This window comes from Gastrolobium bilobum, unplaced genomic scaffold (genome assembly GCF_033153095.1).
Source record: "Gastrolobium bilobum isolate Gb01-03AN ecotype WA unplaced genomic scaffold, APGP_CSIRO_Gbil_v1 utg7324, whole genome shotgun sequence".
Classification (NCBI taxonomy): Eukaryota; Viridiplantae; Streptophyta; class Magnoliopsida; order Fabales; family Fabaceae; genus Gastrolobium; species Gastrolobium bilobum.
In genome coordinates, this window is record NW_026895968.1 from 69,962 (window position 1) to 81,098 (window position 11,137).

At 35.5% G+C, this 11,137-nt stretch overlaps 1 long non-coding RNA gene across 1 annotated transcript; it reads left to right on the forward strand.

Moving 5' to 3' along the window:
* The first annotated feature begins 7,687 nt into the window (after nucleotides 1–7,687).
* LOC133297020 (uncharacterized) lies at nucleotides 7,688–10,536 on the forward strand. The gene is made up of 3 exons (XR_009749590.1): nucleotides 7,688–8,212; nucleotides 8,312–8,439; nucleotides 10,165–10,536. It is a non-coding gene; the product is annotated as an uncharacterized LOC133297020 (long non-coding RNA).
* Nucleotides 10,537–11,137: the final 601 nt, after the last annotated feature.

Below are 11,137 nucleotides of genomic sequence, written 5' to 3' on the forward strand. Positions count from 1 at the left end.
TTTCTCTTGAGGGTGGTTCCACCAACCGTCCTCTTTTTTTCAATGGGATTGATTATCCCTATTGGAAAACTCAAATGTAGATTTTTCTTGAGTCAGTAGATATTAAAATTTGGTATAATACAGAGGAAGGATATCAGCCTCCTACTAGACTAGATGACAAATGGTAAAACTAGGGAAAAAGTAAAGAACTTAATAGTTAATGCACTTGGTAAAGACGAATACTACATAATATCTTCATGTAAGACTGCATGTGAGATATGGCTCACTTTAGAAACAACCCGTTAAGGTACTAGCGAAGTAAAGTGTTCCAGCTAGAGAGTTTGAGCTCTTTGAGATGCAGAGGGTAAATATATATTTGACATGCAAAGATATTTCATGCATATTATTACATCTATGAATGCATTAAATATTTTCAATGAAGATAAATTACTTGTTAACAAAGTGGTAAGATGTTTGACTAAGGAATGAGATGCAAAGGCTTTGGCTATCTATGAAGCTAAGGACCTCTCTACTATGTCTGTGGCTACCTTGTTTTGGAAAGCTCTAGGAGTACGAGTTGGAACTAAATAGAAGGACTAACCAGTTAGCTTAGATAGAAAAAACAAAAGGGATTAGCTCTCAAAGCTTCTTCATCTGATTCAAAGAAAAGCAAAGAAACCAAGCAAAGTAAGAAAAGTACTGATACATCATCAAGTGACTTAAAAGCCGGTGAAGATGATGAAATGGCAATGTTTGTGAAGAAGTTCAATATGTCATTTACCAAGTTCTTCAACAAGAAGTTCAACAAAAGGAGAAAAAGGAGCAACAACCCAAGATGAAAAGAAAACAATTTCAACAACACAAACAACAACAACACTTGCTTTGAGTGTGGAAAGGAAGGTCACTTTCAAACTAAAAGAATAAATATGACAACATCAATTTCAAGAAAGGTAAAGGCAAAAAGAAAAAGAAGACCTATATGGAATTCTCGGATAATTCATCAAGCTCAACAAGTTCTTCAAGTAGTGAAAAAGAAAACTTGTGCTTAATTTCTGCCTACGAGAATGAATATACCAAGGTATATTCTTGTCACTCATCAAACTCCTTATGTGATAATGATTTATGCTATGATTAAAACTCTGTGTGACACTAGTTCTTGTAATACTTCTTCTATAGTTGGTCCATCTTATGATAATTTGTTGCATGCTTATAAATGTTTGCACATTGAAAATAAGAAACTAACCTCTAAACTTGAAAAAGTTAAAAATGAGAAAAATAACTTACAAGATAATGTTGATAGCTTGACAACCATAGTAAATGATCTAATGAAAGACAATGAATATCTAAAGAATGAAAATGCTTTTTTGAATTGTCTTGTTGGATCATGTGATGATGTGAATCCCCCTTCCACTTTATCATGTGTTAAATGTGTTGAATTATCTAATAAAGTGGATAGGTTAAAGACTATGGTAAAAAAGATGATTAATGGGAAAGACAACTTGAATATCCTTCTTGGTATACAAAAGGTTGAATCAACTAAACATGGACTTGGTTTTCAAAAATCTCTCTTTGTTCAACAAAGAAAGACAATCCTTTATCCCCTAGGTTCATGTCTGAACTACCATTTAAGAAATATACATATTGTTGTATGAGTTGTTATGTTTCGTATCAGTGTAAGATTAAAAGGTATGGCCTTAATAAAACTAATATCAAGTGGGTTCCTAAGAGGACTATAAATATGGGCAACATTGCCTCAACATCTTATGGACCTCAACCTAGTGCATTTAGTACGTTTTTTGACCCCAAGGTTAAGAACATGATATTTGTTCTTAAGACTTAGTGAACATGTATGTATCATGTGCCATGGACTGTTTTATTGTTATATTCCTTTTGCATATGATACCTAGTCACTAAATGATATAAAAGAAGCATGTATAGACTGTTTTGAAATATCTTTTGATGCATATGCTTAGTACAAATGTTGTACTTGATTGTGTCATGCTCCTACCTTACAAATAATGCCTTTAAAGTTGTGACATCCTCCATTTTTCATTTATGCTTAATTCTATCCAACTTGGACAACAATGATGTTAGTGATGTTTTCTCCATGTATAATGTTCATTAGTGCTTAATATTGCAATACTTGAACATGAGACTATTGTGCTTTAGTGTATGTATCAATACTAACATGCAAGGACCTAAAAGTACAAAGGGTACCAATCGATCACTATATTTTCCTTGTGTTGTATGTCTGTATTAGAAAAAAAGAGCACTAAATGGTATTTAGATAGTGGCCGCTCTAGACACATGACTGGAGACCTCCCAAAGTTCTCAACTTTTCTAAGACAGGAACACGAGAATGTCTCTTATGGTGACAACAGTAAAGGAAAAATTATTGGCTACGAAAATGTAGGTAACTAATCAACCATATTAATTGAGAATGTGTTGTATGTTGATGGGTTAAAATATAATCTCCTTAGCATTAGTCAATTATGTAATAAAGGTTTTGACATAAAATTTAATACTTTCACATGCATAGTTGTGTCTAAGGATGATAAGAATGTTAGACTCATTAGACATCGTTGAGATAACATCTATATGATTGGCCTTGATATTATGTCTTCTCTTGAACCTGAATGTTTAGTCTCTAAAGATAATGATGTTTTTAGTTATGGCATAAATGAGTAGGACATATCAACATGAGTCAACTAAATATGGTGATAGCCAAAGACCTAATAATAGGTCTAACTAAGCTTAAGTTCAAGAAGGATAGATTGTGTGATGCATGTACAAAAGGAAAGCAAGTGAAAATCTCTTTCAAAAGTAAAAATGTGGTTACTACCACACGTCCCTTGCTATTTTTTTACATGGTTCTCTTTGGTTCTACTAGAACTAAGAGCTATTGTGGAAACTACTATGCATTTGTGATTGTAGATGATTACTCTCGATTCGCATAGACTTAGTTTTTGAAACATAAAAGTGAAGCTTTCAAATCTTTTGAAAAATTGACAAAAGTTCTTGTGAATGAGAAAAACGTAAATATTGTTTTCATTAGGAGTGATTATAGTGGAGAATTCGAAAATCACGATTTTGAAAAATTATGAAAATAACAGTATCGGTCATAATTTTTCTCCTCCAAGGACCCCTCAACAAAAAGGGTTTGTGGAAAGGAAAAAAAGGACATTGGAGGAACTAGCAAGGACATTGCCCCATGATAGCAACATTCCCAAACACTTTTGGGCATATACAGTTAGCACTACTTGCTATGTTTCAAACCCTTGTGTCTTAATTTTTTTTTAAATAAAACGCCTAATGAACTCTTCAAAGATAGGAAACCCAATGTCTCATACTTTCGTGTCTTTAGTTGTAAGTGTTTTGTATTGAATAATGGAAAACACAACTTAGGTAAGTTTAATTTCAAATCTGATGAGGGTTTTTATAACACCTTGTATTTCTTAAACGTATAATTACATATGAAAATATGGATTAAGGGGTAGGATTAGTGAAAATCCTGAAATTAAGGTCAAAAAACATAAAAAGGGTAAAATGGTAAATTGCCAAACACGTAACCCTAGGAAAGGAAAATTGAGTAGGAGGTGTCAAATGGAAAAAATAGCCTTGGAAATGGATTCAGAATAAAAAATTGAGTGGTTAGGCAAGTTTCTAGAAATTTGGTGAATAGTGTTTTCACCGGGTAAAAATACCATGGTACAGTTGCACCGTAAAGCGTGCCGAATGAATTTTGAGCTCTAGGTTTGAAAATAAATTATAAATGGTAGATAGGACTAGGAAATATGATTTTTGGTGAAAATTGATGGAAATTAGGGTTTTCAGGGAAGCGTGCCCACAATGCGTATAACAGCTTAAAATTGTTATTTCTCTGAACAACCGAAAAACTCCGGATTCATCTGATCAAGGAAAAGTAAAGGATAATGTTTAATGTTAAAAATTGAAGTTTCTAAATAGTTTAAGAATTTATGGACGTTTAGAGAAATAAAAGGGAGAATTGAATTAGTTTGAAACGTGTGAGGTGGCAGTGGGATCCATCCCACTTAAGTGGACTTAAGCCACATGGGAAAACACAAAATTCAGCACCTTCTCTCTCCTTCTTCCTTCTCCACCCGCGGCCTCCACCATTGTTGAGCAAAGTTTTGGTTGAAATTTCATTCAACCAAAACACACTTAAATCTCACTCAAATCCAACAAAGTTTGTCATCAAAGTTTAAGTAAATCACTATCCAAACACAACTCACCCATTGGTTTCTCTTTAGACTCACTCATTTGAGAGAAAAATCCCATCTAAGAATTCGGCCATGTAAGGAATTTTGAGGTTCTTGGAGTTGATTGATCCTCCAATGCTTCGGTATGGTGTGGAGGAGTCCTACGCCTTGCTTGTGAGTAAGTTTTTACATTTTTAATTGGTTGATTTGGTAGATTGGATTTTGAAAACCTAAAGCTAGTGTGTATGGATTGAAATAGTTAGAGAGCTCAAATTGAAAATGTGTATTGGATAAAATTGGCTTAGAATGATGTTTTATAGTGATTGAACTCATAAAAATTATTGAGGATTTGATTGTTAACTTAGGCAAATTTTGAAGTGGAAAATCCAAGGCTTTGTGAAATTGATATGTTGTATGATTGTGTAATTGTGTTGTGGAGTGTTTGTATGAGTTGATTATAGGATTGTATGGTGTGTGGAAGTGTTGAAATGAATAAAAATCATTGGGTTCATATGCATGTGGATTTCAGCCAATGAGAGGAAATACAGATGGATGATGTAAAAATTGTGTAATTGATGTTGTGTGAATATGAATGGTATTTAAATAGGTTGTGTGTTGAGTTGATGCATTGAATTGGAAGGAAAAGTATGAGGTATGTGTGTGTGTGGGCAATTTGGCCAAGAAGGGCAAAATTAGAGGAAAATGGTGCTATGATGGTATGGCATGGAATTAAGGACTTGAAACGGTGTTGTGAGAAGCTTAGGAAACTAGTAGAACCTTGAAATGAAATTAAAAAAAATGGTTTGGTAATTTTAGGCCATATGGCCGAATACATACATGTGGGGGGGTGGACTTTGGTGCTTTGTAGATCTCGTTGGTTGCACCTTGTATTGATGATCCGTGTGTGATCGTTGTAGGTTGCCTTCCACGGACTTGAATTTGGAGTATTGAGCTTGGTGGGTTGCCTTTGGTCCTTGACCAAAAGGATTATGGTAAGTTGTTATGAATATATGCATGAATACTTTAATAAGCATGTATATGTCTTGATTGATTGTAATTGGAATGGAAATGACCTATGTGTAGGCATTTCTTGTGGAACCAAGCTTGGTGGCATATTACATTGGAGCTACCTAGAGAGGGAGCTTTCATAAGGTAATCCCTTGGTACTGGGGTTTAGTCCCCGTGTGTGCTCCACCATGCCCCTTGAGGGTAGTGGTTGGAGGTGTATGTTGGTAGTATATTATAACATGCTCATGCATTATGTATGTATAGTGGTACATAGGATGTACATGTCTCTGGCCAGTAGACTGTGGCCTTCGGGCGTTACGGACTTCCACTGGATAGGTCTCTATGAGGGAGTTCTAGTTAACCTGGGGTTATAGGGTGTCATCCGTTGAAGAACACTCTAGGAATGTCTCAGTTGTATATAGATGGAGGGTGCCTTGATTGATGTTCTGGGACACTTCCTTGGATGAGAACCTGTAGGCTATATGCCGAGGCCAATAGGCCGGATGTTGCGTGATTTTGGCGTTGACCAATCCAGCTTCATCGTACTTTTACTCCGTACACATCCCTACTTCACAAAATCCCTTACTTTATCCATTTTTGGTTGTTGTGATATATTGTTGATGTACATCTGAGTGAGCCATTGGACGGAGTAATCTCTAGAACATCTGGGTTACTGAGATATATTCGTATATCTTACTCCGTTTTGGGGACTTTATTTCAGGTAGTGGCAATGGCACAGGAGCAGTGTGCAAGAGGCCCATAGGATGAGCATTGGAGATTTATGTATCTTGTGCATTTTGAGAGCATTTTGACATAGACTAGACTTAGGGCATGAACATTGCATATGGATTTAGATTTATTAAGGTCGTCATATTTTTTCACGCCATCTTTTTGCCTAAGTCTAGTAATATATGCATAATGATGTAATTTGAGATTCATTTTGTATTTGGAGAAAGTGTTGTATTATGCTTCAAGTGGAGAATTGTAAATTGTAATATTTGGATTTTGTGTAATATTGAAGCATGTTATATGATGAAAAGAAAATAGGCCTATTCTAGGATATGATTTATGTTTTTATGTCTAAAGAATGCATGTAAATGGATCAAAGTGATTGAAATGGTTTAAGTTTTGATAATGCAATTAATGAGTTGTAAATTAAGTAAACGGATATAAATTGTGATGGGTTGTAAGAGCACCAAGGCATTGCTGGTCCTTGAGTGCCACCTGTGTCTATTAGGTACCCTTGATGATAGATAACACACTTTTACAAAAGTGGGATATGTTGGAAAAACAAAGGAGATGCTGTCGAAATTTCTATAAAATGGCAGATTTTGGATGAATTTTACGGGAGCATATCTCCCTCCATAGAAGTCCAATAGGGACTTACCATACACCATTTTAAATATTGAGATGTCAAATACATTGTGTCAAAATTTGGGAACCATAGGAGTAGTACGCTGACCTGTAGAGGCCATTGAACCCGGACTATCCAGAAATCCCCTGCACTAGGGGCTGTCGCGACCTGATTTTGGGAAATTTATTCCTGTCGTAAATTTTTGTCAAATTACGTACATGATATATCATATTGAAGCTCGAGGTGTATAGTTTACTATATAAAAATTTGGGAGCAATTGGTGGAGTGGTTTGTCCGAAATCATTGAAAGAGTGAGGGCTATTTGGTGTCCTGTTTGAGGTTGGCTGCCAGCTTTGCTTGCCCAATTTCAAACGGTGATAACCGGAGAAAACGAGAACTTTATGGAGCGTGTGATACCTTGTTGGAAAGATAATTAAGTCTAGAATAACATACTAAATGATGAGAGGTTCGAGACACGTGAATTTTCTGCAGTATCTAAAAGACTGAACCATATTTGGATAGGTAAAAACCGTAAAAGTGAGATTTATGCTAAATGGGTTTATGGGAACCCCTTAGTGACTTGAGAGAAGTATTGTGACATCCCGCATAATTAGGAACTTCTATAAATTATAATTAAGAGTGGGTATCATACTTGAAAGTCGAATTAAACTTATGTTAGAGTGGGATTTATGTAAGTTAGGAAAATTATTCGAATTGTAATTGTAAATAAGTGGTTATATATATATACAGATATTTGGAGGATTCAAAACTCTAGTTAAAAAAATAGGATTAAACTAATATAACCTACGAAATTTTATAAAATACCTAGAAGACATATAAAATGATAATTTCTAAATTATAGTAAGCAATTTTCTTTAAGACACGTTAGTTGGACCCTTTGTTAACCTTTAAACTATCTTAAAGAAAATTCTAATTACTGGTGTAAGTACCCTAGGAAATCTGCCCTGCCGTCCATTTCACCCAATGAGAAGAGAGAAAGTTGTTTTGCATGCAATCCGATTGGTTGATGACAACCTCATCACCTAGCGTCCAATGAGGGTAAAGGAAATTCTATTATTTGTTTTATTTGTGTTGTTTGGATCAGAATTAAGACCAACCCCTTTTCCTTCTCTATGCGTTAATTTGAAGGCAACAAGTTAGCCTCTATCTAATTTTTCCTGAATTCAATTAAGCCACACATTGTCCTCTTGTTCCTCTATGCACGGCTGAAGATCTCCCAAGCAAAAAGATTGCCCACTTTAGTTTAGAATCAGATTAGCCTCTCATGTTTTTCCTCACTGCCGCAAGCCACAAGAAATATAGCTCAAAGAAAGAATTTCATTGCATTCCCTTTTCTCACGTACACAAACCGTGAACTACCTTGAAGGCAAATGATCATGCAAATTTCTATTCTTTTTCCACTGCATGTTTCGGCTGAGTGGAGCAATCAACAAGGAGATTTGGAACATAATCTCACACACTTCTCTCCCTCTCCTTTCGGCTGAAAACTCCCAAGCAAGGAGGTAGGCGTTTGTCTCTTTGTGGCTGTTTCCTACTAGATCGGTCCTAATCCAGTTTTGTTGTTTTTTCCACTGCATGCTCAAGACTCAGCCATGATTGAGCCATTCTTTCTCCTTGCATGCAAAGACAAGTGAGTATCATCCATCCTGTTCACCCTTGACTTCCGCGCATGAGTTATGTGTGGTCTGTCTTCTTATTTTTGTTCTCTGTTACGATTTCTGAGTGGTAGGAGTGTGAGAGTGAGAGCAGAACCTTTGGTGGCTGTCCCATTCAACGTTGGTGAAACAATTGGGCACTTGAAGTGGGCACAAATCGTGAATTGCTCCTCCAACCCCCATTCAATGTGCGACTGTGAAGGTAAGCTTAGGAGGAAATATTCTGTCACAGTTCATCTCTGTCATTCTGCCTTGTTTAGTATCAACGTGATCTTCTTTTGTGTGTAAGCAAGAAAATGAAATTGGAGTTTCGTAGATGGCCCCACACCAATTTAATTAGGAACTACTTCTTGGATTAAGAAAATTGAGGAGCCTTGTACGTAATTATAACTGGCAGAGGCTGCATGTTTTAAGTGTCACTATAATACACTAAGCCTTGTAGATAATACTTAGTAAAGGATAAGCTAGTAGCGCCTGGTTGAGAGCACAAAACCGTATTTGCAGGTCTTAGAAAACTTGATTTTTATCATTGTCAATGTGTGGTAAACTAATAACAAATCAGAAAAAAAATTTATGTAGGCAGTGAAGCACCTTGTTGTTGGCCAAACCGAAATTTCATGTGTAGGCCTTTGGAACCCTTTTATTACTTGATAGCAATTAGTAGGATAATTTATGTTGGCCTTTTCCCCCTTTTAATTCTGTCATTTTGGTACAGCCATAGGACTTGAAGCATATTAATTCAAAGCTGAATTTTGTGAACATGGACATAAATATCTAGATTATTGGACTGCCCTTGTAACTAGAAAAATAAATGAACAGCCTAGCATGTTTTATTGTATGTAAACAGAATGCTGAAAATCATATGGATCATATGTAAATGGTCTATTAGCTTATGCCTAGGTCAAGCTAGTAGTATTTTGTTGACCGCGAATAAATGTACTAAAGAAAGGCCTAAAAACCGTGCATGTTATGTATAGAAACCTTTGGTTTGTCCATGACTAAACCTATAAGAAATTAAAGTGAAATCAGAAAAAGATTTGAACAATGAAGTTAGAAAGTAAATCGGTACTTGGAAGCATGGAAAATGTAGCTTAAAATCAGAAAATGAACTTGGTACGGGAAGTATAAATTCTGAATGGAACCTTGTGTTTTGTAAATGAATGGAAGTAAAGAAAATCTGTTTGGTATTTAGATTAGGTTTATAAACCTTAAGGATGCCGGATGGACTTGGGGGCTGTTTTGATTAAAAATGTTAAAGACTCGAGGTATGTGTTAAGCGATATTACCTGATGTGACTATTGACTAGTGTATGAATTGTGAATTGTTGCTCACATGTGCCTTATGATTATTCTGCCATAAATGATGAAATTTTTCTGCCTATGGAAATGTTATGATTATGGAAATTATGTTATGAAAAGAAAGAATGGCTTGGCAGTATGGCATCCAATGTACATAAAGTATATGTTATGAAATGATGATATATGCATGCACCGTACATCATACCGCACTTGCCTTTTTGTTTGTGTGTGACAGCGTAGCATGGCATGCATGTACCAAATTCATGTTAGTCTTCAGTCTTAGAATAGTTATATATATAGGACCATGTGATTGAGCACGCATCATATAGGCATCCCTTGATATCAGGGTACTGGGACAGTTGGCGTCAGTTTGCATAGGCCACAGTGGAATTCCCCAAATGATGGTGCCGTGCATGGAATTTCCACTGTGATGGCACGCGCACGACGGTGCTAAGAGCGTGATGAAGGCGTTATATACGCAATATGATATATGATGAAAAAGATTTCATGTTTGAAGCGACTGTTTATAATTTTGTGCCTAGTTTGATACTGTTGCATTATTGGTTTTGTTGTCACACCACTAGGATTTTTCTCACCCCTTTGGGGCTGCTATTTTTATAAAATGGCAGGAGAACGTAAAAGCTTTTGAGGACTTGGATATTTGCTGTTGGTTTCTACTATTGGGCATGCTGCTGTGATTGTATTATTTTCATGGATGACTGTACTAATTGTGGATGTTTAAATTATTAGTGAACTATGTTTGCATTCTTTTTTAAGACTTTTAAGAACAACAAGTGTTTTGAAACGAATTTCAGAACAGTTTTTACGAAAACTGATTCATGACGTTTTGAGAGCTAAGTTAAAACTGTTTGTGCGAGCATTTTGTAGGTTGGCGTCCCGGGGCTACGGACCTCTGATTTTCTTATAATTTATATGCACGCGTAGCCCCAGGTGTCTAGTTTCATTATATATAAACCTTTCAACGAAATTCTGAAAGATCGATTTATTATGATTTTTGCAAGTCAGGTCGTTTGATATAAATTCACTGATTTTAACTCTCGCCTTACGAGTTATGTTTCGAGAGGCAAACGACCTTCAAATTACTATTATTTTATATGAACGTGAAGCCCCGAATGTCTAGTTTCTAGATTACAAAGAATATTTTTTTTAATCGTTGAAGTGAATTTTATACGAATTTTTAAAGACAGAAAGGTCTGCCAGGAAAGTTATATTTTCAGTAGTTGAGAAATTTTGAAAGTATACTCTGATTTTTGTGACGAATCCGATTTCAATTATAAGTTTTTAATTGGCATTGTAAAAGTGATTTTCAGTCTCTAAAATATGATTAAAGAACTCTAATCCGCTTAGCAAACAACTCTCTTGGATGCATACAAGGGAGGGTGTTACAAGTATTATATGATAATTAGGAAATTAATATTATTATTCCGCATTTAGTTTACAGTTATGGTCACAGCTTTTATTCATTACGCTTTATTATTGTTTTAAATGCTCGCGTAATGAAAAAGAAAAAGTTTACTCGCATTTTTATAAATGAACTGTTGTGATTGTAACTGCGCTTAATATCATAATCAATGTTAACAA